The sequence below is a fragment of the Periplaneta americana genome, chromosome 13 (assembly GCF_040183065.1).
Source record: "Periplaneta americana isolate PAMFEO1 chromosome 13, P.americana_PAMFEO1_priV1, whole genome shotgun sequence".
NCBI classification, from domain to species: domain Eukaryota; kingdom Metazoa; phylum Arthropoda; class Insecta; order Blattodea; family Blattidae; genus Periplaneta; species Periplaneta americana.
Window position 1 is genome coordinate 1,441,445 of NC_091129.1, and position 27,252 is coordinate 1,468,696.

Genomic DNA, 27,252 nt, shown 5'->3' on the forward strand with positions numbered 1-27,252 from the left:
TCTATGCCGACGACCTACAACTTTACATACATTCCAGACCCAATACGATCAATGAATCGATTGACAAGTTAAATTGTGACCTAGCCACTGTCTCCACTTGGGCGGCCAATTTCGGACTCGCACTTAATCCAAGTAAGACTCAAGCCATAATTATTGGACATAAGCGTTTAGTTAACTCCCTTAATAACAGTAATCTTTCAGTTGTTACCCTTAACAACACGCTAATCCCTTATTCATCTGTCGTAAAAAATCTTGGCTTCTTTTTTGATAATAACCTAAGTTGGAATTTTCAAGTTAAAGAAACGATAAAAAAAAATCTGTTCCTCCATTCACTGTTTGAGTCGCTTGAGAAACTTCTTGCCCCAGCAACTAAAACTTACCCTAGTGCAAACCCTAGTAACGCCGCACTTCGATTATTGTGACGTTTTGTTAAGTGACCTAAGTTCTGAATTGTCAGTCAAGTTACAGCGAGCTCAGAATATGTGCGTCAGGTACGTGTGCAACATCCGACGGTATGATCACATATCACCGTCCTTCGCAAGTCTCTCGTGGCTCCGACTTAAAGAACGTAGAACTTTACACTCTTTGTCTTTACTCTTTCGAATTCTGCACACTTCAACACCAAATTACCTTTCGTCTCGTTTCTCTTATCTATACTCTAACCACGACGTAAATACCAGATCACTTATCTGTGGCACGCTAAGTATACCTCTTCATAGAACATCTTGTTATTCATCATCTTTTACAATATCCACCTCGCGTCAATGGAATTCCTTGTCACAAAGTATTAGGGGCTGCAAGACAATAAACACCTTTAAGAACAGCTTAAAAGATAACCTTATTAGCATTTCACTCCAATCATACTGATTTAAACTATCACTGACTACATTGTTACTTTTTTCTTTAGACATCATCCTGATTGTGCTGTATTTTAATTGTCTCGTAATAATCTCTTTCTATTATCTAATATTATTTGAAATATATTAACATTCTATGTATTTTAGTTTATTCCGCTACACAGTTTATTTCAGTGTTTAATTAATAGTTCATAGTATTTTGTTGCTTAATTTGTAAATAACTTTTGTATACATGTAACTCTCATCTAAATCAAATTGTTGGATTCTTTGTAAGTTCATGCATATGTATATACACTTTTTGCTGGTTGAGTGGAAGAGAAGGCCTTACGGCCTTAACTCTGCCAGCTAAAATAAATTATTATTATTATTATTATTATTATTATTATTATTATTACCATTTTGTATAAAATGCCACAAGTCAAACGGTATTTCTGTTGTAACATGTGGGCTTGAAAATTAAGTTTCGTGGAGAAGGACAATAAGTCAGTGATAAGGCTGACACAGAATATACAGAACTATAGCCTAAGCTGTTGTGTTTGGTAAATTAATTATTTTGTGTCTGAATTTTTTATTTGTTAGAATAATGTTGTTGTCTTGTGTAATATATTATTGTATTAGATTATTTCATGTAGAACTTTATTATTTATGTCTTTAGTGATATTTCATAAAGGTTGAGAGTAAAATTTGTTCACATGAAACAAAAATTATTCAAGTCAGTTTCTAAATACTCGTTTTGAGAATCAAATTCGTATTATTTTTATCCAAATTTTCAATTATGTCATGAAATTAAGAGAATGTTTTGTTAAATCTTTGCCAGATTTTGAGAAACCCCATATGCAAAACCCCAAAGAAAATGCTAGTGGAAACACTAGTAATGCCCCACTTCGATTATTGTGATTCTCTACTGACTGACCTCAATGTCAACCAGTCGCAAAGATTACAACGTGTTCATAATTCTTGTGTTCGCTTCGTCTGCGATGTCCGTCGCGCTGACCACATCACCCCATCCTTCCAAACTCTGAACTGGCTACGGCTTAACGAACGTAGAAATTTTCATTCTCTTGTTCTCCTTTTCCAAGTCCTTCACACTTCTACACCTACCTACCTTGCCTCCCGTTTCAGTTACCTGTCATCATATCATAATCTCTTCACACGCACGCAAAATAGCCGCATACTAGCCATACCAACACATAAGACATCATCGTATTCATCATCATACACAATCTCGCTCTCGCGCTTGTGGAATACCCTACCCAGTGACATCAGAGACTGTCGGAATTTAGTAGCGTTCAAAAGCAAGCTTATTAAGCATTTTCATACTGCGTAGAGTAGGTTTAATTTGTACTTAATTAATAAAAGAAATGCTTCTCTCTTCTTAACTTTTACAATAAACTGTCTAGCTTTTATTAATCAGTTAATCTTTTAGTACTTTGATTTTTATTGTATCTGTAAATTTAATATTAATTGTAATTATAATTGTATTCTTAATATTGTAGTTGTAATCCCCTAGTAGAGGGAGAGAGAAGGCCTGATGGCCTTCTCTCTACCAGGTTACATAAATAAAATAAATAAAAAATATGTAAAACATTTTCAAACATAAATATTCACATATTTAGTTCTGATGAAGCCCACAGGCTGAAACTAGTCAACAAGGTAACCTAGTTAATTAACACACACTTTATATTCCGAAATGAATATTGAGTCATATTCTATTAAAAAAATATTCTTTTGCATACAGAAATATTCGTTACGTTTTTACCAATATTTGTGATTTCAAACATTTCAATTCCTAACTCATGCATTTCTTCTAAACAGTTTTTTGTGTTTTTGAAAGCATATATACACACTTTATGTTCCGAAATTAATATTGAGTCATATTCTATTTAAACAATATTCTTTTGCATAAAGAAATATTCGTTATGTTTTTACCAACATTTCTCATTTCAAACATTTCAATTCCTAACTCATGCATTTCTTCTAATCAGGTTTTTGTGTTTTTGAAAGCATATATACACACTTTATGTTCCGAAGTGAATATTGAGTCATATTCTATTTAAAAAAAAATCTTCTTTTGCATACAGAAATATTCGTTACGTTTTTACCAACATTTGTGATTTCAAAAATTTCAATTCCTAACTCATGCATTTCTTCTAAACAGTTTTTTTGTGTTTTTGAAAGCGTATATACACACTTTATAGTCCGAAATGAAAATTGAGTCATATTCTATTTAAAGAATATTGTTTTGCATAAAGAAATATTCGTTACGTTTTTACCGACATTTCTCATTTCAAACATTTCAATTCCTAACTCATGCATTTCTTCTAAACAGTTTTTTTGTGTTTTTGAAAGCATATATACACACTTTATGTTCCGAAATGAATATTGAGTCATATTCTATTTAAAAATATTCTTTTGCATACAGAAATATTCGTTACGTTTTTGCCGACATTTCTCATTTCAAACATTTCATTTCCTAACTCATGCATTTCTTCTAAACAGTTTTGTGTGTTTTTGAAAGCATATATACACACTTTATGTTCCGAAATGAATATTGAGTCATATTTTATTTAAAAAAAAATATTCTTTTGCATACATAAATATTCGTTATATTTTTACCGACATTTCTCATTTCAAACATTTCAATTCCTAACTCATGCATTTCTTCTAAACAGTTTTTTGTGTTTTTGAAAGCATATTTACACAGTTTATATTCCGAAATGAATATGGAGTCATATTCTATTTAAAAATATTCTTTTGCATACAGAAATATTCGATATGTTTTTACCGAACTTCTCATTTCAAACATTTCAATTCCTAACTCATGCATTTCTTCTAAACAGTTTTTTTGTGTTTTTGAAAGCATATATACACACTTTATGTTCCGAAATGAATATGGAATCATATTCTATTTAAAAATATTCTTTTGCATACAGAAATATTCGATATGTTTTACCGACATTTCTCATTTCAAACATTTCTATTCCTAACTCATGCATTTCTTCTAAACAGTTTTTTGTGTTCCCCAAAACTTAGCATTTCGTGACTTAAGGGGTGTCTAAAACCGATTCAATTAGTCCTGAAAATATTCCACCACACTAAGTATTGTGCAATGTACAAAAGAAAGTACGTGCTTTGAAAGCATATTATAGCATTTGTTAAAATGAAAATTCACACCTGTTTTAAAAATAAAACATCACAAAGCATTGCTCTGGCCCTTGTAATATCAAAAGTGTGGAAGTTCAATCATTACACCTCAGACATATAAACATAACAAGAGGGTATCGACCACTCACTGCATTCCAGTGCCGCGGTCATGGAAGCTAAAAGCTCTACCTCCACGCCCCCTAAGCGACTTCATGGTGTGTAAAGGGAGTACATATGCCTTTCGCCTTTATATAAAAGGGCGCTGAAAGAAAACTAAATTTCTTACCTGACATAATGAAGCTGCAGACATAATCGGGAAGAAATTCTTGCAACAACTTCGTTTTAAAATTGTACGCCTGTATTATCCAGTTATGGAAGGGAATACCTTGTAATTGCAGTAGCAAAGGATGCGCTGTCGATCTTCTATCTTCAGACACTTGATTAAAATAATTAGCCTCCATCAGTAACTTGGGGTCGGTTAGCAATGATTAGGTCAAATTATTTCCACGGCATTTATTCTGACATTTGCTCAACTATTTGCAAAATTTAAATATAGTGCGTATTGCATTAGTACATTATTACTTCGTGTGTAATTTGTGTGTCGACCACTTTCCCTGTAACTCACTTCTGCAGTCGCACAGGTGTTAAACGCGTGGTCGTCCACGTTCTTTCCGGAATTTTCATTCTAGATATCTTTACGCTCGAACCGAGTACTTCAAGGATCTGAAACCCGGCATACACTGTAGTACTTTTATTTCTGTTTCAATTCATTGACCAAAAGTGAAATATTTGAGTTAACGAACTTGGAAAGCTGAAAAACATTGCCAGTGGCACGCTAATGTTTTCAGAAATGTTACTAGAATAAAGAATAATAACTGGACATTACGAATCTAATTATAATTCCTGGTCATGCGCAAACGTGACGCTTTATGTGTTAGTGAGGGTGGGCTCTGAAAGAGGGGCGGGAGGCGAAAGTTGTCAAGAGGAAAGGGGGTAGAAAAGGGGTACGGGGCGTAGTGGGGAAGGGGTAGTGTAAGGGATTCATCAAAGTAATAAAGGCGAAATGCTGCTGTGTTGGGAAAATGGGATGAGATAGATGGAGCAAGCGAAGGGGGGCGAGAAAGGGAGGAGGAGAATGCCGGCACGGGGCGGGGGAGAAGGAGGGGAATAAACAGTTCAACGTTGATCTCGTAGATGGCTCTGGTGAGACACGATGAGTCCTCCTCCTGCAGTTTGTATTACAGGAGAAACGCGTGGGGCAGGACTTGCTGCTCAGTGTGGTTGAGGTAGCGCTCGGCAGGGGACGTGCTGCCGCGTGCGTTAGTGTTTACATCTGCTTCACCCCACGAGCAGAGCGTTGACGCTAGTGTACGGCACTTCAGGATCGTGGATATCAGTCTCGAAATGAGATAGTAAGGGAAGGAACTCGTCGTGATCTTCAAGACGGCAGACTCTCACTTCTCCCGGTTGTGCAACACTTCCTGCAGACAGTGACAGCTTCAGGGGACTTACTGACTTGGTTTTTAAGCTAGACTCTGTGCACGTGAACTTTGTAACTCTAATGGCAGTAAGTGTCGAGTTCTGTCTCAAAACGTGTGACATTTCACGTGACAACATGAGTTATAATCAGGTGTAAGGTTTTCTTGAACACGGAACACGTTGTTTATTATGTTGTGTTCACTTGTAGAAGCAATTGTAGGTTGAAGTTTCAAACTCTGAACAGTATCAATGTTAGATATTCAGTTTTAAGTTAATAAGATAATTTATACGTGTGACTTAAAAAGATAAAAACTGTGTATTGTCCCTAAAATATGGGAAAACTTGAACTGTTGCCAAGTTTATGTAGGGAGTTTGTATAGACATAAAATACTTTGTGAACAGTGCCGCGTGATATTATATCTTCAAGCTCAGACTGAAGTTTGGAGCGTTGTTAGTATTAACTATAAAAACAGTGTGTATTCTGAACTGAAGACGAAGAAACCCTTCTTCATGAAACGGTGAAGTAACTGTTCTGAAACATTCACACAGAGACTTCTGAACTTCTAAGGTTATGTGTTAATTCACATAAAACAAGCAAGCAGGCGTGCTTGGTGTGTTGCTCGATATTGGAAAAGTTTTATTGTCTCTGCGACTGGATAGTTTTTTTTTTCCCTCGTATTTAGTTCATCTAATTAACTTTTCTACGTGGGAGAGAGCGAGGGGAGGAGAGCTGCACACACTCGGCAAGACAGAGAGGGCCGAAGACGGAGAAGATAAATCTTGCTCCGCGGGGACGGAACCTGGTTGCCACCACGTCGGGTGAGTGTGGGAAATTCAAATGTACTCATCCCCATTTTAATTACCCTCCTTGCTTAATATCACTTAATTCGTTTTATTTAGAGGCTGCACAATCGTCGTTTAACATCCGGACGTTAGCGAGGTGCTGTCTGTTCTGGATAAACATTATTTCTGGTAAAAAATGTAACGTGGAATCACAAGCTATGGCTATTTAGAATACCTAGTTTGTGCGTCACGCAGTAATTGTAAAATATATTTTGCGCTTGACTTCTGTAGCTCCACGTAAATTAACTTAATATTAGGTAATCAGTGTTTTGACAAGATCGAGTCGAAATCCTTCCTTCTCGTTTCAAATATCTTTAGTGGTCAGTTACAGAAAGTAAATTTCATGTTAATGTATGTATGTATTTATTCACACTGCAAATGGGTGTATACCCGGTGGCAGTGGTAACTAATTACACTCAATAATGAAAATAATAAACACAACTAATAAAAAACAATAATTAATAATAATAATAATAATAATAATAATAATAACAAGGAGCATCCTAAATTAAATGAAGCATGGTCACTTAAAATAACATTTAAAGTAAATCTAATTTGTATCTTAACACTAAGTTCGAACTAAGACCCACGAGTGTGACAGGTTCATACCTGCACAAGTACCTTTCGGCACTACATTTATTTCGCTGTCAACTCACTCACTGCACTGATTCTACCTGATTTCACTAACACTTCTAAGCATTTCACTGTTCAAATACTTTGCACAGCCACTTCACTGACACCAACACACTTCACTTACACAATAGACTTCACACTTCCTCACTGATAGAACACTTCAAATAACAAGATATCAATTAAACCCTTTAAGTAGTATGTATAATATACTACCGTCTATTAGTAAAGTCCTTAAGCTTATTTTTAAATACATTTTTGGAGCTATGAAACAGAAAGATAAATATAAACGAAAAATATATGCATTTTTCGTTTATATTTGTCTTTCTATTAAAATATTCACTTCAGAAATAAGCATGTTCTTTCATTATAACGTGACAAACAAGAATACACAAATTCGCGACTTCTTTGCAAAATACTTTCTGACGTTTTCATATATTCTTACCTTTGAACTTGCGTTAACCCCTTTGCTACATGTCTCCGCCACAATTTACAGACTTCCAAGTATTGATGTCTTTATAAAACATTTCATTAGAAACTGTATACATCTTCTTTTGTTTTTCATATTTTAATCCTCAATTCGATCTGCTTATGTAATGACACTGATATAAAGCCAAAATTTTCTTTAGTTTAATTTTCTTCGGAATATATATGATAAGAACTTTCTTGTGTTAAATTTTAACGGACCTTGTTAACTTGGTTCGACCTATTTTGGGTTATCTTCAGAACTGGTCGTTGTTGGTCTTGGCGGGGGTACGTTCGAAGTGTAGAGTCAAAGAGTGTATGTGTTTTGAAATTGAGTTGTGTGTTGAGAATATCGTTGGGGTGTATTTTTGTGTGTCTGTATATTTCATATTGTTCTAGTGTGTTGAGTTTCTGGCTTTTTGGTTGGATGTGCAGTATTTCCATGTCTGAGTTGATGTCTCTGTGGGTGGCATTTTTTATGTGTTCTGCATATGTGGAGGTGTTTTGTAATTTTGTTATGGCTGTGATGTGTTCTTTGTAACGTGTTTGAAATGATCTGTCCTATGTAGAAGTTGTTGCAGGTGTTACATTTGAGTTTGTATACGCCTGTGTGGTTGTATTTGTTTGTTTGTGTTGTTTGTGTGTTCAGATGTTTTTTAAGAGTGTTATTTGTTCTGTATGCGATGTTGTAATTTAATTTCTTGAATGAGGTTTCAATTTTATGTGTGTGTTTGTTTTCGTATGTTAGTGTGATGTATTTTTTGTGTTCTTGTGTTTGTGTTGTATTCTTCTGTTTTTTTTTTTGTGGTTTTGTTTTGTCTTACGTATTATGTTGTCTATTATGTTGGAGTTGTATCCGTTTTCTTGTGCTATGTATTTGATTGTGTTTAGTTCTTCGTTGTAATCCTGTTGGTTCATTGGTATGTTGAGTACATATTCCGAAGTGATACATTGTTAAAAGTTGTGTAATCAAGATGTATGTATTAATTTTCTTGTCTGGAAATTAATCTCAGATCAATATATAGGCCTATGTCGTAATAAAAGCACCTGTTTAAAGTCTATTTATATTTTTCGTAAACGAAATATTAATAATGTATTGGTGTAGATAGAAATCCATTTTTTCCGATAAATATGACATCCGTTGTCTATTACTTAAGGGGAGGCAGAGGTGAATATTTCAAAATCCACAAAATTTATCCGATTTGTTTGAAATTGGTCATGGATACTAAGTATGTTATTAGTAATGGACATACCAAGTTTCAACTTTCCAAGTACAGTAGTTCTGTAAATATTAATAATTTTATAAAACTTTATATCGTTTGATGTAAAATGCTCCATGCACCATATTGTAAGAAATTTTCAATATTTCTTTTTATTTATATGTTCAGAGAAGGTATATAAATAATGATAAGTATTAGTTTATTATGGGAATAATATAGTAGTACAGTTATCTTGGTTTTAATTTCATACTTTTAAGGGCACAAAATCAAAAACTAACATCGGAATATCAAAATAAAGATAATAAAATTGGAAAAAACCAAATTTTCATTTTTTCTTCAGTTTTGTTCGAAAATTTCACCTCTGCCTCCCCTTAAAAGATTTTAGAATTATGGAAACATGAATTGTGGTACATATGCTGAAAAATAAAGTTATATTTGTTTTAATGACGCTTCTTAAGCGACAAAGACTACTTGGAGTCTGTAATGACAAGAGAAATGGAGCGATGAAACATGGAGAAATAGACGCGGCTGTGTTATACAGCAGAAATCTTGCCAGTCTGCTGAGAATCGAATCTCGGTGTTGTTATATTTGTTTCCAAGCTAACAGCAAATAGGCCTACTGAAAGGAAGTCGGAATAGAGTCATTACAGTGTTTTACAGTCACATGCTAAGCGCCAGTGTGAAACAATACGCACCCTTCCAGTCCCATGTGCATGAATGCGCGCAAACAGTAACATGAATATGCATCCAATTATTATTTTATGCTATAGGCTAGCATACTAAATGTATTGGCTGGAGATCTTGCCCGCCGTAACGAGTGGCTCGTGGGTAGCACATGGCCTTAAATGAATTTCGTGGTTGCTAAGATATTGCAGATGGCAACGAGGGGTTGACGGCACACGTCGCAGCTCCGTCACTTGTTCCAAGACAGTGTTCCTTGAAGTCGCGTTTTTAAAGCATTTTGTTTACTCATTCCAATTTTTAAAGAATAAACGTAGCTTAAAATTGAAGGGAACTGGCTTTATTTGACTCAATTCCTGCAGATATAATCTTCGTGTGCTTTCATTTTACACGTTACACTATAACGTGTTCAAATACTAGGGCCTATAAAGAAATAACACTTCATATTCTTTAACGATTAACTTACCTGACATAGCGACATGCCAGAATTATTTAGCGTATTATTTCCTGGAAAGACTCCAACTGAAATAAGAATTAAATACGCAAAATCTTAGGTCCTAATTTCATTACCAAATTATCAGTGATAAGTATTATGTTCTAACATTTGTAATGTCCCATATTAAGCCAACAAGTCTTTAACTTACAGATAATTTTTATGTAGCAACTCAGTAGTCATATAGTAATAATAATAATAATAATAATAATAATAATAATAATTTATTTAACCTGGCAGAGTTAAGGCCATACGGCTTTCTCTAACACTCAACCAGGAGTAAAACTGCGTTACAAAACACACTACAAATTTACAAAGTACACTACAATTTTACACACAAAACTGAATAAGATAATAATAATAATAATAATAAAATGTAAACAACAAGTAAGTAGAAATCAGATATAATATATAACATACAGAAAGAAAGGAAAAAGCATAATAAAATGTGAACAGCAGGTCAAAATAAATGAGACATACAAAATATAAAAAAATAAGATAATTATTGATGATGATAATAATAATAATAATAATAATAAAATAGTGCAGTACAAAGCATACAATGAATACAATATTTTTAAGTACACACAGTAAGGAAAATTATGATTATATATAGCTCAACTTATCACATTATAGATATACTATTAACGGAAAATATGAAAACAAAAATATAAAATAAGTTAAATATCACTAGAACATAAAAAAAAAATGTGAATACGTGGAAACATGCAATACAACACTTGTCATAATAGTAAGTTAGTTTGGCAACTCGTCATAAGATAATTTTCTAACTTGGATTTGAAAGATTCAAGCGTCTATTGGAAAAGTATCATTCTTTCATATAGTATCCTGTGAAACATGAAGTGTAACATATGCCTGTGTTATCAGAGGCGAATTAAATCTACAAAGTCTAACTTTTATCGGAGTTATGTAATTGAAAATTGAAGAGCGTTATTTTCAACATTTAGCGATGCCGTAGCTCTGTAACTTTCATGACTGAAAATTATTGTATTGATGATGTTGAACAGCATCCTCTTATGTCAAGATACTCAATTTTTCGGGAGAGCGAAAGAAACATTTTAATATCTTGCTAACGAAGAAATATCTGACGAAATAGGTATTCCATTGTCTTCTTGTAAACTTTGTGTCCATGCCTTAACAGAAGATGTGTTAGAAGTTTGGGAACATTATTTTGATAGGGGTAATGTGAAGGCTCATTTTGTTTATTTTTTTGACATACGAGGTTGCTGTTTTTATTTTATTGGGTTATTTTACGACGCTGTATCAACATCTGGGTTATTTAGCGTCTTAATGAAATGAAGGTGATAATGCCGGTGAAATGAGTCCGGGGTCCAGCACCGAAAGTTACCCAGCATTTGCTTGTATTGGATTGAGGAAAAACCCCGGAAGAAACCTCAACCAGCTAACTTGCCCCGACCGGGATTCGAACCCGGGCCACCTGGCCAGACGCGCTGACTGTTACTCCACAGGTGTGGACGGTTGCTGTTCGATATGTTATTTAAAAAAATAAATTGTGTATGACGTCATTTCCTTCCATCTTGTAACGTACAGAAGACTAAGACTAGATTCTAATTTACTGAAATATTAAATTTTGAATTCGTGAATAACTTACGATCATATCGAAATTTTTATCCGTTACTGCAGTAAAAATGTACAATTCTCAATAATTCTTACAAATTGGATGAAAAGTAGCATGAATTAATAAATACGTTAATTTGATATCAAAGTGGAACCGTGTCTGTGTTTTTTTTTTTCTTTTCGCGTAGATTTTCTGTAAAAAAGTTCGTAACAGCTTAATAATTTAGTACACTTTTCAGATCGCTTATGTTGTTGTTATTTTCTAATGCCAGGCGTTTGACAATAAAGTCATTTGACCTCTTGCACTCCAATATTTTTCAAAGATATTATCATGACCAGCCACTGAAGCACAGATTTTGAGGTGTTCCGAATCCATTTCTTGGTTTGAGTTGCACAATGGGCAGTTAGGGGACTGATATATTCCAATTCTATGCAGGTGTTTGGCCAAACAATCATGGCCTGTTGCCAATCTAAATGCAGCTACAGACGATTTTCGTGGTAAATCGGGAATTAACTGTGGATTATGATGCAGAGAGTCCCATTTTTTTTCCTTGAGATTGTGTTATCAAATTTTGTTTGTTGAAGTCTAAGTATGTAGATTTAATAAATCTCTTCACAGAGTAATACGTAGATTTAGTAACAGGTCTGTAAGTAGCAGCGCTGCCCTTCTTTGCTAAAGCATCCGATTTCTCGTTTCAGATCATATCGCATTATTTGATGTTTTTCTTGAACCGTGCACCTGTACCACCCTCTTCCCGTTTGGAATTAAATTTAACGGTATGTGCATGTTATACGTTATGTTAATTACTTTCATATTGTAGAGGGATTCATATTCAATACTGTGAAAATTGTTAACCCTTCAATGTACTTTACCTTGTGTTCAAACTAATTTAATGACAACTCGAAAAGAAAACGCCTTAGTCATAAGTTGTCCTTGGCGCTAGGACGGACACACGTGACTGAGGAATTCGCAGTACATCTGGACAAAGGTAAGAACATTCTTGGTAATCTAGAAACCTGAACTTGGCCATAAGACGTGCTGAAATCGTTGTAATGAGTAACCTTGGCAACTAAAGATTAGTATCAGTGCTGATTCACACTGTCTTACCTGGAACAGTTCATGCAAATTCAATGTTACAATTAAACCGATCCTACGGTCTGCATTTTTGTCTGCAGAACTGTTGCACGATATTGTTTTGTGCCTTAATCTAGCAATAACACGAAATAAAAGATATATGTAGGGCTAAGCCCCTTCTAACAAAATTAATAAAAAGTTACTAGTATAACTACTAAGAAAAGAGGAGACTATTTTTCAAAATATAGACTCCTTGGATAACTATACTTACTTACTTACTGGCTTTTAAGGAACCCGGAGGTTCATTGCCGCCCTCACATAAGCCCGCCATTGGTCCCTATCCTGAGCAAAATTAACCCATTCTCTATCATCATATCCCACCTCCCTCAAATCCATTTTAATATTATCTTCCCATCTACGTCTCAGCCTCCCTAAAGGTCTTTTTCCCTCCGGCCTCCTAACTAACACTCTGTATGCATTTCTGGATTCGCCCATACGTGCTACATGCCCTGCCCATCTCAAACGTCTGGATTTAATGTTCCTAATTACGTCAGGTGAAGAATACAATGCGTGCAGTTCTGTGTTGTGTAACTTTCTCCATTCTCCTGTAACTTCATCCCTCTTAGCCCCAAATATTTTCCTAAGCACCTTATTCTCAAACACCGTTAACACCCTCAAAAGGTCAGGATTAGACTCACTAATCATAAACAGTGTTCCCTAGTTTTACAAATTGTCAATGCCTGATAATTTCAAAACATGGCGAACTGATTAAATTATTTCTTCAAATCAAGATTTTCAGGTATAACTCCCTGTAAAGCTGATTTGAATAATTTCGAGGGAAAAATTGTTCCAGAGCCGGGTATCGAATCCGGGACCTTTGGTTTAACGTACCAACGCTCTACCACTGAGCTACTCGGGAACTCTAACCGACACCGATCCAATTTTTCCCTCTATATCCACAGACCTCAAAGTGGGCTGACAACCGTCAAGCAACCAACTTCGAGTGCACACTAACTCCGTGTGACTTAAATTGTGGTTTTCTGTTAACGAACAGTGACGTGTATTATGCAAATCAAGATTTTCAGGTATAACTCCCTGTAAAGCTGATTTGAATATTTTCGAGGGAAAAATTGTTCCGGAGCCGGGTATCGAACCCGGGACCTTTGGTTTAACGTTAACAGAAAACCACAATTTAAGTCACACGGAGTTAGTGTGCACTCGAAGTTGGTTGCTTGACTGTTGTCAGCCCACTTTGAGGTCTGTGGATATAGAGGGAAAAATTGGATCGGTGTCGGTTAGAGTTCCCGAGTAGCTCAGTGGTAGAGCGTTGGTACGTTAAACCAAAGGTCCCGGGTTCGATACCCGGCTCCGGATCAATTTTTCCCTCGAAATTATTCAAATTATTTCTTCATTATTTTTATACATCAGTTCCTTATGGCAATGTTAAATACCTACTATATGTCCTGTACCAAGAAAAACATACTGTGCTGGAGTTAAGACCATAATATAGTCTATATGAGTGTGTGTATGATTTGTATTAATTGTGTATTCTTTGTACAGATCCAACGTGTTTGCTTTATTGTAGAATTTTTGTAGCTTTGTACTTACTGTGAAATTTTAACAGACTGTCTAATTGCCTCGACTTTTTTATAATAATAATAATAATAATAATAATAATAATAATAATAATAATAATAATAATTCTTTATTTATACTGGCAGAGTTAAGGCCATAGGGCCTTCTCTTACACTCTACCAGGTCACAAAGTATACAAGCAGTTACAATTTAACAAAAAGTTAAAGAACAGAATACTAACATATTACAAAAAATACTATAATAATAATAATAATAATAATAATAATAATAATAATAATAATAATAATAATAATAATAATAATAATAGCATAATAAAATCGACACTAAACAACATGAAAATAATACAATAATAGAAAAAAGAAAGTAAAATACATTGGAATATAGTAAAAGCAACTCATTTAGTACAAATGGTTAATATGGAAAACGTAAGGAAGAATATATCAAAATGGAATGTAGTAAAATAATAATAAAAAAGAAAAGAAATACGAAAATTAAATAAAATTCACGATAAAAAGGCAATGACAATAAAATCATGGGCTGATAAAGAGAACAAAAAGGAGAAAGGAAGGAAAGAAATATGTAGCCCATATTTTTACAAAAAACTATACCAGAGAAAAGGGCTTATAACTGAAAGGAATCTGAATTGGAAAAGTGGAGAATTGACCTATTCAGTTGATATTGCATACCGCTAACAAACTAACCTCCACCACGAATCTCACTGCTGTAACTGTTCAAGTTTTCATGCTGTTTGTTTTTTTTATTTTTTGTTAAAATCGGCTACGCCAATGTAGAATTATTTATGTATTTACAATGTAGGCCTATGCAAGAAAAATATGTGGATCTAGTCTGAAAATGATAATGTAAGATTGCCGGTGTGGTAAACTGTAGGAAACCTGAGTAAATTATACATTTTCTTTATCCGCGGAAGCCGGAAATATAAATGAACGTAGGCAAGACAGACAGTGTGGATTGACATGACTTGCTTCACTTGGACTGGACTGCCCCCATGTCCCTCGCTTGCGTCGCATGGCGGTAGGCCTATTCCTGCTCGTCTTTCTTTCTTAGATGCGGCACTTCATTCCATCCATTATCACTTCATCGTTTAATACTAACAACTCCTTTCCTGCAATTATCTAGTTTATATTCATTTCTAAATAATATTAATACTCTACCTCTAAAATAAAAGTTATTAATAATTGATAGTCCACACCTGTGGAGCAACGGTTAGCGCGTCTGGCCGCGAAACCAGGTGGCCCGGGTTCGATTCCCGGTCGGGGCAAGTTACCTGGTTGAAGTTTTTTCCGGGGTTTTCCCTCAACCCAATGTATGAGCAAATGCTGGGTAACTTTCGGTTCTGGACCCCGGACTCATTTCACCGGCATTATCACCTTCATATCATTCAGACGCTAAATAAATTTAGATGTTGATAAAGCGTCGTAAAATAACGTACTAAAATAAAAAAAATAATTGATTAAATGGCGATCTTACACATGTTAACTATGTGTTATATGTTAATTGTGTGGGGTGATTAGATGTCCCACAACACAAAAATGCTGAATTCAGGACAATGGTACACAGATTACTCAAAATACCCATGAGCCAACAACACTACAATGAAGAAGTGAACACAATCAAATACATAGCACAAGAAAACGGAAAACTTAATAAACAACATCATAAGGAAGACAAAACAAAAACTCAACAAACACAACACAAACACAAGAACACAAGAAATACATCACACTAATATACGAAAACAAAAACACACACAAGATCGCATCCTCATTCAGAAAACAGAAATACAACATAGCATACAGAACAGAAAACACACTACAAAGACATCTCAACACACAAACAAATAAACACAACCACACAGGCGTATACAATCTCACATGCAATAGTTGCGACAGTTTCTACATTGGACAGACAGGCAGATCATTCCAAACTCGATACAAAGAACACATTAAAGCAATAACCAGAGGACACAATACATCTACATATGCCGAACACGTAACTAATGCTAACCTCACATACAATAACATAAATGCAGACATGGAAATCCTACACATACAACCCAAAAACCAAAAACTCAACACACTAGAACAATATGAAATATACAGACACACCAAAACACACCCCAGTCATATTCTCAACACACAGATCAATTTCAGAACACACAAACTATTTGACACAACTCTTCATCACACGAACGCACCCACACAACAGACAGCGATGTTGAGATAGCGTCGAGATCTAGTAGGCTCTGAGGATGGTGTCGAATAGCACCGAAACAGCTGTAAGCAGCACATGCTTACATAATTAACACGAGTAAGATCGCCATTTAATCAATTATTTATATTCAAGTGTTAAAAGTAGTGTACGCAAGATTCAACATGGATAAAAGTTATTGAACTAATCCTCAGTCACTTGTGGCTTTGTTATATTGTCTCCTTCATTGTATATAATTTAAGATACTGTACATTTTAGTCTTTTTCATTCAGAAATAAAAAATATACATATAAGACCTTGTAGAAGTTCCCAGTGCCCAACTTTGCAGAGCGGCGTACTTCAGCCTGACAGTCCGAGAGCGAGAGTGGAATACAGGCTGGTTCACAATAAACCGGAAACGGAAATGGCAACGAGAACGAGAACGGAAATATTGTTAAAATAAATATGTTTAAATGTGAACGTTCACAATAGTTAATTGTGAATCCTCATATGTAAATACATTTATTTTAACAATATTTCCGTTCTCGTTCTCGTTGCCGTTTCCGTTCCCGGTTTATTGTGAACCAGCCTTAAGGCTTTCCTGCAGATTTTGTAAACATCCGCAGTGAACGGATGCGTGGTTCAGCCGTAGCTGCAATGTGATTCATTATTTTACCGTTTATTTCCATTTTATACGAGTAAATTTTTTTTAGTTGGTTATTTAACGACGCTGTATCAACTACTAGGTTATTTAGCGTCGATGAGATTGGTGATAGCGAGATGAGGCCGAGGATTCGCCATAGAGTACCTTGCATTCACATTAAGGATGGGGAAAACCTCGGAAAAAACCAAACCAGGTAATCAGCCCAAGCGGGGATCGAACCCGCGCCCGAACGCAACTTCAGACCAGCAGGTAAGCGCCTTAACCGACTGAGCCACGCCGGTGGCCTATACGAGTAAATTAATTAATTCATTCATTATTTTATTTCATTCATTCAGTCATTGTTTTCTGCCGAAGGGTTCGCTGCAAACCCAGCATTCTCCAATCTTCTCCCTATTCCGCTTTTCTCCTCTTCCCCGCATAGATCCGTATCTTAATGTCCTTTATCATCTGATATCTTCTTCTGCTCTTGAACTTTTCCCCTGTTCACCATTCCTTCCAGTGCATCCTTTGGTAAACAGTTTCTTTTTAACCAGTGACTCAGCCGATTTCTTTCTGTTTTCTTGATACAGTGATATTACTTACTTACTTATTTACCTACTTACTGGCTTTTAAGGAACCCGCAGGTTCATTGCCGCCCTCACATAAGCCCGCCATTGGTCCCTCTCCTGAGCAAGATTAATCCATTCTCTATCATCATATCCCACCTCCCTCAAATCCATTTTAATATTATCTTCCCATTTACGTCTCGGCCTCCCTAAAGGTCTTTCTCCCTCCGGCCTCCCAAATAACACTCTGTGTGCATTTCTGGATTCGCCCATACGTGCCACATGTCCTGCCCATCTCAAACGTCTAGATTTAATGTTCCTAATTATGTCAGGTGAAGAATACAATGCGTGCAGTTCTGTGTTGTGTAACTTTCTCCATTCTCCTGTAACTTCATCCCGCTTAGCCCCAAATATTTTCCTAAGCACCTTATTCTCAAACACCCTTAGATTCTGTTCCTCTGTCAAAGTGAGAGTCCAAGTTTCACAACCATACAGAACAACCGGTAATATAACTGTTTTATAAATTCTAACTTTCAGATTTTTTGACAGCAGACTGGATGATAAAAGCTTCTCAACTGAATAATAACAGTGGTATTAGTGTTCGATAAATACTTTCTAACTCTATCGAGTACAGCACGACCTGTTCATCCCCCACTACTTCTCATGCTACAGTAAGGTCCGAAAGTCTTGTCACCCCCTTATTTGTATGTTGATGTGCGGAGTGATTTCCCTGAATGCCTCCCTAACAGCTTGCTTCAAATGTCCAATTGTCCGGGATCGATGTTTCGAGACATGCTGCTTAATTATTCCCCAAAGGGAAATCACACGCCTTTGCTGCGGAAAATTCCACACAGGACATGGCGCCGAGACAATGATGGTGCCATACTGATGTTCTGGATCACTAAACAAGCTGGAACGTAAAGTATCAACCATTGTCACACATCTGCTATGACATGTTCGAAACGGATGCACGTCAACATACAAACAAGGGGAGGTGACAAGACTTTCGGACCTTACTGTAGGCTATATTAAAACGGACGTTACTTTATGGACAGCCCTCGTATTTAATGTTGTGAATGCTCTTGCAACAAACACAAAAACAATAAAATGCAAAATTATTACTTTTATTAGTATATTATTATTATTATTATTATTATTATTATTATTATTATTATTATTATTATTATTATTATTCTCCAATAGCCAGGTGTATTAAAAGTGCCAATTCGCAAGATCTGATTTGATTTTACTTATGCATGATATTCCTTACTTGTTATTTAATATCTTTTATTATTTGTTAGATTTATTTTGTTTTATTTGATGAATGGCTGATGTTGACCATTATATTGATTGTATTTCATCTCACTGCCATTTCTGTCATTCATTCTCATAATCATTTGTCTATTTTGTTTTTTTTTTATTTGTGCTAAACTGTAATAGGCTTTATGCTGTTGTTTTGCACATTAATATTCGAAATAAATAAATAAAAATAAATAAATTAGTGGTAGTAGTAGTAATAGTAGTAGTATATTATTATTATTAGTATACTATTATTATCATTATTTTTATTATTATAATCATTATTATTATTATTATTATTATTATTATTATTATTATTATTATTATTATTAGTAGTAGATTATTATTATTAGTATAATATTATTATTATTATTATTATTATTATTAGTATATTATTATTATCATTATTATTATCATTATTATTCTTATCATTATTATTCTTATCATTATTATTCTTATCATTATTATTATTATTAGTATAATATTATTATTATTATTATTAGTATATTATTATTATTATTATTATTATTATTATTATTATTATCATACTTACTTACAAATGGCTTTTAAGGAACCCGAAGGTTCATTGCCGCCCTCACATAAGCCCGCCATTGGTCCCTATCCTGTACAAGATTAATCCAGTCTCTAGGCCTATCATCATACCCCACCTCCCTCAAATCCATTTTATCATTATCCTCCCATCTACGTCTCGGCCTCCCTAAAGGTCTTTTTACCTCCGGTCTCCCAACTAACACTCTATATGCATTTCTGGATTCGCCCATACGTGCTACATGCCCTGCCCATCTCAAACGTCTGGATTTTAAGTTCCTAATTATGTCAGGTGAAGAATACAACTATCATTATTATTATTATTATTATTATTATTATTATTAGTAGTAGTAGTAGTATATTATTATTATTAATTAGGAATATTAAGTCCAGATGTTTTAGATGGGCAGGGCATGTAGCATGTATGGCAGTAGCGGCCGGTGATCGAAATCCTCGGTGAGGCCAGATGCAACTAGTTTGAGTGCCTCCGATAGGAAATGTTTATTTATGATATTAATTATTATTGTTATTATATTATTAATATCATTATTACCGTATTATTATTATTATTATTATTATTATTATTATTATTACTATTAATGACAAATAATAATTTCATTCACCAAATAAGCTGTTATGCTGGGAGTTTCAGTGATGTTAAAATGTTATGTTTTATTTAACGACGCTCGCAACTGCAGAGGTTATATCAGCGTTGCCGGATGTGCCGGAATTTTGTCCCGCAGGAGTTCTTTTACATGCCAGTAAATCTACTGACATGAGCCTGTCGCATTTAAGCACACTTAAATGCCATCGACCTGGTCCGGGATCGAACCCGCAATCTTGAGCATAGAAGGCCAGCGCTATACCAACTCGCCAACCAGGTCGACCGTTTCAGTGTGATGAAGCAACCCATATTATGTGTTGAAATTCCCCTTTCTTTCTTTTCTTTTTATTTTTTTCCTTTGACAGCAACAAACAAGGCTAACAGAGAAGTTTATTTTGCACCACATTACCACTTAACCATTTATGTTGCCCATACCAGGATTCAATAGAAACTCGTGTTTTAAGATTATCTGTCAGAAAAATTGTCAGCGATGTTGTATCTCGGTAGGCTCTCTCTCTATTTAAAACTTCCTTTCTTTCAATATTATTTCTTCTCGAAAAAGGACACTCTAACAATGAATTAACTGCACCAGCATTATTTCTCTCATTTGTTTCTGTTTATATTTTCTCGAAATACATAACAACATTGGCCCAGATTCACTACTGTACTACGAAGTACAATAGTACAACACCCTCGCTTAAGTCATTAACTGAGACATAAGGGGAGAGCATAGTGTGGGTCTCTGCCTGCCAAAGAGCTGGAATTTTTGTTATTTATGGCCTATTTAGGAAAACAAGTCACCATTGCTATTCCCACCCCACTCTACCCTTGAGGCCGGCCCATGGATGGGAGGAGTGAAACCTGACCAGGCCAGACGAATTGTGCCTCAGCTACAACGTTTTTTTAGCGCAACCTCAAAAGCCCGCGAAGACACACGAAATGCAGAAACCAAACCCGGCACGAGCGATCCTGGCCTCAGGAACAAATTTTACTGTAAAACAGGTCTATCTACATCACAAAGTTTTCAAATACTTCTACAGCGATATATGCTTCATTCAAATAACTAATCCATTATATAAAAACACAAAATTTGATTTCATTTAAGCCAAGTGACTGAGGCCCGGCCTCACTTGCCTCAGTCAATCAGACGCCACTGATGTATGGGTGAATCCAGAAATGCATATAGAGTGTTAGTTGGGAGGCCGGAGGGAAAAAGACTTTTGGGGAGGCCGAGACTTGGATGGGAGGATAATATAAAATGGCTTTGAGTGAGGTGGGGTATGGTGGTAGAGACTGGATTAATCTTGCACAGGATAGGGACCGATGGCGGGCTTATGTGAGGGCGGTAATGAACCTGCGGGTTCCTTAAAAGCCTCTGTTATTATTATTATTATTATTATTATTATTATTATTATTATTATTGTTGTTGTTGTTGTTGTTGTTGTTGTTGTAGCATTTATTCTAGACGTCAAAATCTTGATTATCAATTTCTTTGCAAAGTTATCAATGGTGATATTGATTGTGAGTCTATCATAAACAACATCAGCCTTGGTATTTCTACAAAAGATTTAAGATTTCAAAAAAATTTTTATAATAGAAATTCTAAATCACTTTCTGCAGTCTGTAGATACATAAAATATGCCAATTTGCATGGGCACAATTTAGATCCCTTTAAGGTTTAGTTTCGTTTTGATTATTAGTTTTTAATGTTCTTGTTCTCAATTTTATTTATGTATGTTTTTGTTTATTTAAGATATTATTTATTTGTTTTGCACCTTTGTATCTTCTGTTTGTGTATTGTGCTGAACTATAATTGGCCTCTGGCTGTTGTTCAGCACACAAATATTAATAATAAATAAATAAATTATTATTATTATTATTATTATTATTATTACTATTATTATTTTTATTACGAAAGCAGCTGTAGCGGATGGGTTTCCTTCATCCTGAAGGTCTCTGGACATTTTCTAGTCCAGCCAGTCTGTAGTTATGGCCCTGTATGTTAGGCCTATATATATATATCAAATGCATGCGCGCGCTATGCCGTAGCTTATAGTATGAGCCTTGTGGTGGAGTTTGTTTGCTAGACAGCTGCAAGTTGAAGCATAGCGAACGAGGGAAGTTTCCCAGTCCACTTTCTTCTTTCCCTCAAGCGCAAGTTGGTTTCACGAGATAACGAGTGGCTTGTATTGAACACAAAAGTAACTAGCACTGTTAATACCACTTGCTTTGTATTAATTTAGGAAAATTTACATATTGAAAACTCTTTTACAAAACAGATTCAAAATTAATGACAATGATTGTATAATTTCAAGGGAAAAATTGTTCCGGGGCCGGGTATCGATCCCGGGACCTCTGGTTGAAAGTACCAGTGCTCTACCACTGAGCTACCCGGGAACTCCACCCGACACCGTCTCAACTTTTCCCTTTATATCCACACAACTCGCGTGGGCTGACGAAACGCCAGAGACCCACATCGAGTGCACACAATCTCTCTCGATACCCGGCCCCGGAACAATTTTTCCCTTCAAATTATTCAAATCTGCTTTACAGAGAGCTTCACCTGAAATACTAGATTTGCATAATATACACGTTACTATGTACGTTAACAGAAAACCACAATTCACAGAGATTGTGTGCACTCGTTGTGGGTCTCTGGCGTTTCGTCAGCCCACGCGAGTTGTGTGGATATAAAGGGAAAAGTTGAGACGGTGCCGGGTGGAGTTCCCGGGTAGCTCAGTGGTAGAGCGGTGGTACGTTCAACCAGAGGTCCCGGGATCGATATCCGGCCTCGGAACAATTTTTCCCTTGAAATTATTCAAATCTGCTTTACAGGGAGCTTCACCTGAAAGACTAGATTTGCATAATATATACGTCACTGTGTACGTTACAGAAAACCACAATTCACAGAGATTGTGTGCACTCGTTGTGGGTCTCTGGCGTTTCGTCAGCCCACGCGAGTTGTGTGGATATAAAGGGAAAAGTTGAGACGGTGTCGGGTGGAGTTCCCGGGTAGCTCAGTGGTAGAGCGGTGGTACGTTCAACCAGAGGTCCCGGGATCGATATCCGGCCTCGGAACAATTTTTCCCTTGAAATTATTCAAATCTGCTTTACAGGGAGCTTCACCTGAAAGACTAGATTTGCATAATATATACGTCACTGTGTACGTTAGAGAAAACCACAATTCACAGAGATTGTGTGCACTCGTTGTGGGTCTCTGGTGTTTCGTCAGCCCACGCGAGTTGTGTGGATATAAAGGGAAAAGTTGAGACGGTGCCGGGTGGAGTTCCCGGGTAGCTCAGTGGTAGAGCGGTGGTACGTTCAACCAGAGGTCCCGGGATCGATACCCGGCCCCGGAAGAATTTTTCCCTTGAAATTATTCAAATCTGCTTTACAGGGAGCTTCACCTGAAAGACTAGATTTGCATAATATATACGTCACTGTGTACGTTAGAGAAAACCACAATTCACAGAGATTGTGTGCACTCGATGTGGGTCTCTGGTGTTTCGTCAGCCCACGCGAGTTGTGTGGATATAAAGGGAAAAGTTGAGACGGTGCCGGGTGGAGTTCCCGGGTAGCTCAGTGGTAGAGCGCTGGTACGTTCAACCAGAGGTCCCGGGATCGATACCCGGCCCCGGAAGAATTTTTCCCTTGAAATTATTCAAATCTGCTTTACAGGGAGCTTCACCTGAAAGACTAGATTTGGACAATGATTGTGCTTGAAATATTTAATTAGTCAACCTTCATGGCCTCGTAACACTATTAATACTTACTATTTGCTTTGCAGTCATTCAAATATTTTAATTCATTTTGTTACACGTTTGAAAATCTGTCTACGAGCAAGTTGAAATTTATAGTAATTATTAATTCAGCGTGAATAATTGAGGCACGTCTACTTGTTACTAATTGAAAACATGGGAATCGGAATGTTCGTCACAAAACGTAACACTTTTTTCCAATCTGTACATGAATTCCTTTGCTCCTACACCACAACGAACAGCCACCCTCCTCTGGCAAACGGTTCGGCTTTCAGCCCGTCTATTCGGAAACGGAAGTTTCGAGGTTGCCAACATAAAACATATAAAAAAATCTGAGAATAGGAACGGAAAATATTGGCAGTAACTCGGGAACGATAGACTTTCAATGATACGGAAACTTTACGATAAAATTCAGTTAATGAATAGATAAACAAATATATAAAATACATAAATAGGACTTTATGAATTACAGGAAAAAATATTTCTAGCCTATCAATTAGGGCTACTGAGACGGAAGACTGGACAAAATGTGGGTAACATAGGGAGAACTTTGGCAACTCTAGCTAATATATTCTTGCAGTCTCTGACGTCTGTTTTTAGCCTGACTTTTCATAGTTGCAACACAAAAGCAGCCATCGGCGTGGCTCAGCCGGTTAAGGCGCTTGCCTGCCGGTTTGAAGTTGCGTTCGGGCGCGGGTTCGATTCCCGCTAGTGCTGATTACCTGGTTGAGTTTTTCTGAGGTTTTCCCCAACCGTAATGTGAATGCCAGGTAATCTATGGCGAATCCTCGGCCTCATCTCATCAAATATCATCTCGCTATCACCAATCTCATCGACGCTAAATAACCTAGTAGTTGATACTTGTTTACTTACTTATTGGCTTTTAAGGAACCCGGAAGTTCATTGCCGCCCTCACATAAGCCCGCCATCGGTCCCTTTCCTCAGCAAGATTAATCCAGTCTCTATCATCATATCCCACCTCCCTCAAATCCATTTTAATATTATCCTCCCATCTACGTCTCGGCCCCCCAAAGGTCTTTTTCCCTCCGGCCTCCCAACTAACACTGTATATGCATTTCTGGATTCGCCCATACATGCTACATGCCCTGCCCATCTCAAACGTCTGGATTTGATGTTACTAATTATGTCAGGTGAAGAATACAATGCTTGCAGTTCTGTATTGTGTAACTTTCTCCATTCTCCTGTAACTTCATCCCTCTTAGCCCCAAATATTTTCCTAAGCACTTTATTCTCAAACACACTTAACCTATGTTCCTCTCTCAAAGTGAGAGTCCAAGTTTCACAACCATAAAGAACAACCGGTAATATAACTGTTTTATAAATTCTAACTTTCAGATTTTTTGACAACAGACTGGATGATAAAAGCTTCTCAACCGAATAATAACAGGCATTTTCAATATTTAGTCTGCGTTTAATTTCCTCCCGAGTATCATTTATATTTGTTACTGTTGCTCCCAGGTATTTGAATTTTTCCTCCTCTTCAAAGGATAAATTTCCAATTTTTATATTTCCATTTCGTACAATATTCTTGTCACGAGACATAATCATATACTTTATCTTTTCAGGATTTGCTTCCAAACCTATCTCTTTACTTGTTTCAAGTAAAATTTCCGTGTTTTCCCTAATCGTTTGTGTATTTTCTCCTAACATATTCACGTAATCCGCATAGACAAGCAGCTGATGTAACCCGTTCAATTCCATACCCTCTCTGTTATCCTGGACTTTCCTAATGGCATATTCTAGAGCAAAGTTAAAAAGTAGAGGTGATAGTGCATCTCCTTGCTTTAGCCCACAGTGAATTGGAAACGCATCTGACAGAAACTGACCTATACGGACTCTGCTGTACGTTTCACTGAGACACATTTTAATTAATCGAACTAGTTTCTTGGGAATACCAAATTCAATAAGAATATCATGTAAAACTTTTCTCTTAACCGAGTGATATGCCTTTTTGAAATCTATGAATAACTGATGCACTGTACCCTTATACTCCAGCGTCGTTAAATAACCAACTAAAAAAAAAAAAAAGAAAAGCTGATTACTAACCTGATACTTTTTCACACTATGCCCCACAAGAGAATAGAAGTCGTCTGGATAATAATAATAATAATAATAATAATAATAATATACTTTATTTGCCAGAGATCAGTACATAAGAAATTGAAAATGACATCGTCAGTTATGTATTCATTAAAAAGAAGCATCCTTCTCACACTCAATAAATTCATTAATACTATACAAAGGACTTAGAATTAGCCATTCCTTTTTCAAGGTGTACCTGAATAAATTGAACTTTCAGAAGGGATAGTTATTATGTTTAGAAAATAGTGCTGTCACTTCAGACCAATATACTGTAGTTTTGTTAATTCGGCCACAGAAGACGGTGATATTATGTTAGTCATACAGAGAATGGAATTCGTAACATCATATAAGTAGCAAATTTGATTTGTTATATTGAATTATTTCAACGTTACAATTGCTTGTTTGTTAAAATGTGTATATTATATCGTTATCCAATTTGTGTTCTTTTGTTTTGTGTCTTTTTGGAAAATATAATTTCAATTAATGCTCCACCATATTGTTGTAACAAACTTTGTGCATCCCTCGTGTTTACCGTTCGGCCCATCCACCCCCCACACTTTACCTGCACTTGGTTTACGTTTTCACTGTGCCTAAACGAGACGCTCTACTGTAGTTCATTTAAAATTCCTTCATTAGTCTTGTGATCTAACAAAATACATTACGCAGTTTTTCTCATGAACTTCATTTCAGCCGCTCTAATTCTTGATTTATCAGATGTTTTTAGAGTCCATACATTAACATTGGAAGTGCCAAATGTTGTAAATTTTCACTCCAGTTTTCATAATAAATGTAGTGGGTTCATATTAACCATGACAATTCTAGTCACTTTCTATTGGTAAACACATTTGGACACGTTAAAAGAATCCTTAAGTGATCCCACCCCTTTTTCTGTTCTGTTAAACTGATTTCTAGTCATTTGAAAATTATCTTATATTCAAATCCTATTAATACATACAGTAGTTCTGAGTTCTGCGAAATTTAAATCATTCCCTTCAGCTACCTGTACGTACAACCCAGATTTCACTGTACTTATATCCTAGGTAAATATGACATTATTATTATTATTATTATTATTATTATTATTATTATTATTATTATTATTATTATTATTAAGTAATAGAGTTTCATGTGCAAGACTGTTTAATATACACTCTTATTCTTATAATATAAATTGCGGAGTCCCGCAGGGATCTACTTTAGGACCTCTCCTATTTATTATATTCATAGATGATATATGTAAAAGAATAAGTTCTGACTGTTTGTTATTTGCAGACGATTTAAAAATTTTTCGTACAATCAAAAGTAGTACTGACTGTCAATCACTTCAATGTGACATTAATTCAGTCGCTAAATGGTCGGAAGACAATGGTATGAAAATTAACGTATCCAAAACTAATGTAATAACCTTTTCTAGAAAAACTTCTTCACTGAAATTTAATT

The 27,252-nt window shown here is 35.8% G+C and overlaps 1 protein-coding gene and 1 non-coding gene across 5 annotated transcripts in view; one reads left to right on the top strand and one right to left on the bottom strand.

Annotated features, from left to right (window-relative positions):
* Nucleotides 1-27,252, top strand: part of pdm3 (pou domain motif 3) — a 1,106,201-nt gene that overhangs the window by 193,516 nt on the left and 885,433 nt on the right. For 3 of the 4 annotated variants that reach the window (XM_069842806.1, XM_069842809.1, XM_069842808.1), the window contains exon 1: nt 5,239-6,299. The exons of the other annotated variant lie outside the window; for it this stretch is intronic. The gene's annotated coding sequence lies outside the window, so the exon portion shown is untranslated. Of the gene's footprint in view, nt 1-5,238; nt 6,300-27,252 lie in introns of those variants that run through there. 4 annotated transcript variants of the gene reach the window in all.
* On the bottom strand, nt 22,277-22,348 carry TRNAK-UUU (transfer RNA lysine (anticodon UUU)). Its single transcript has one exon. It is a non-coding gene; the product is annotated as a tRNA-Lys (tRNA).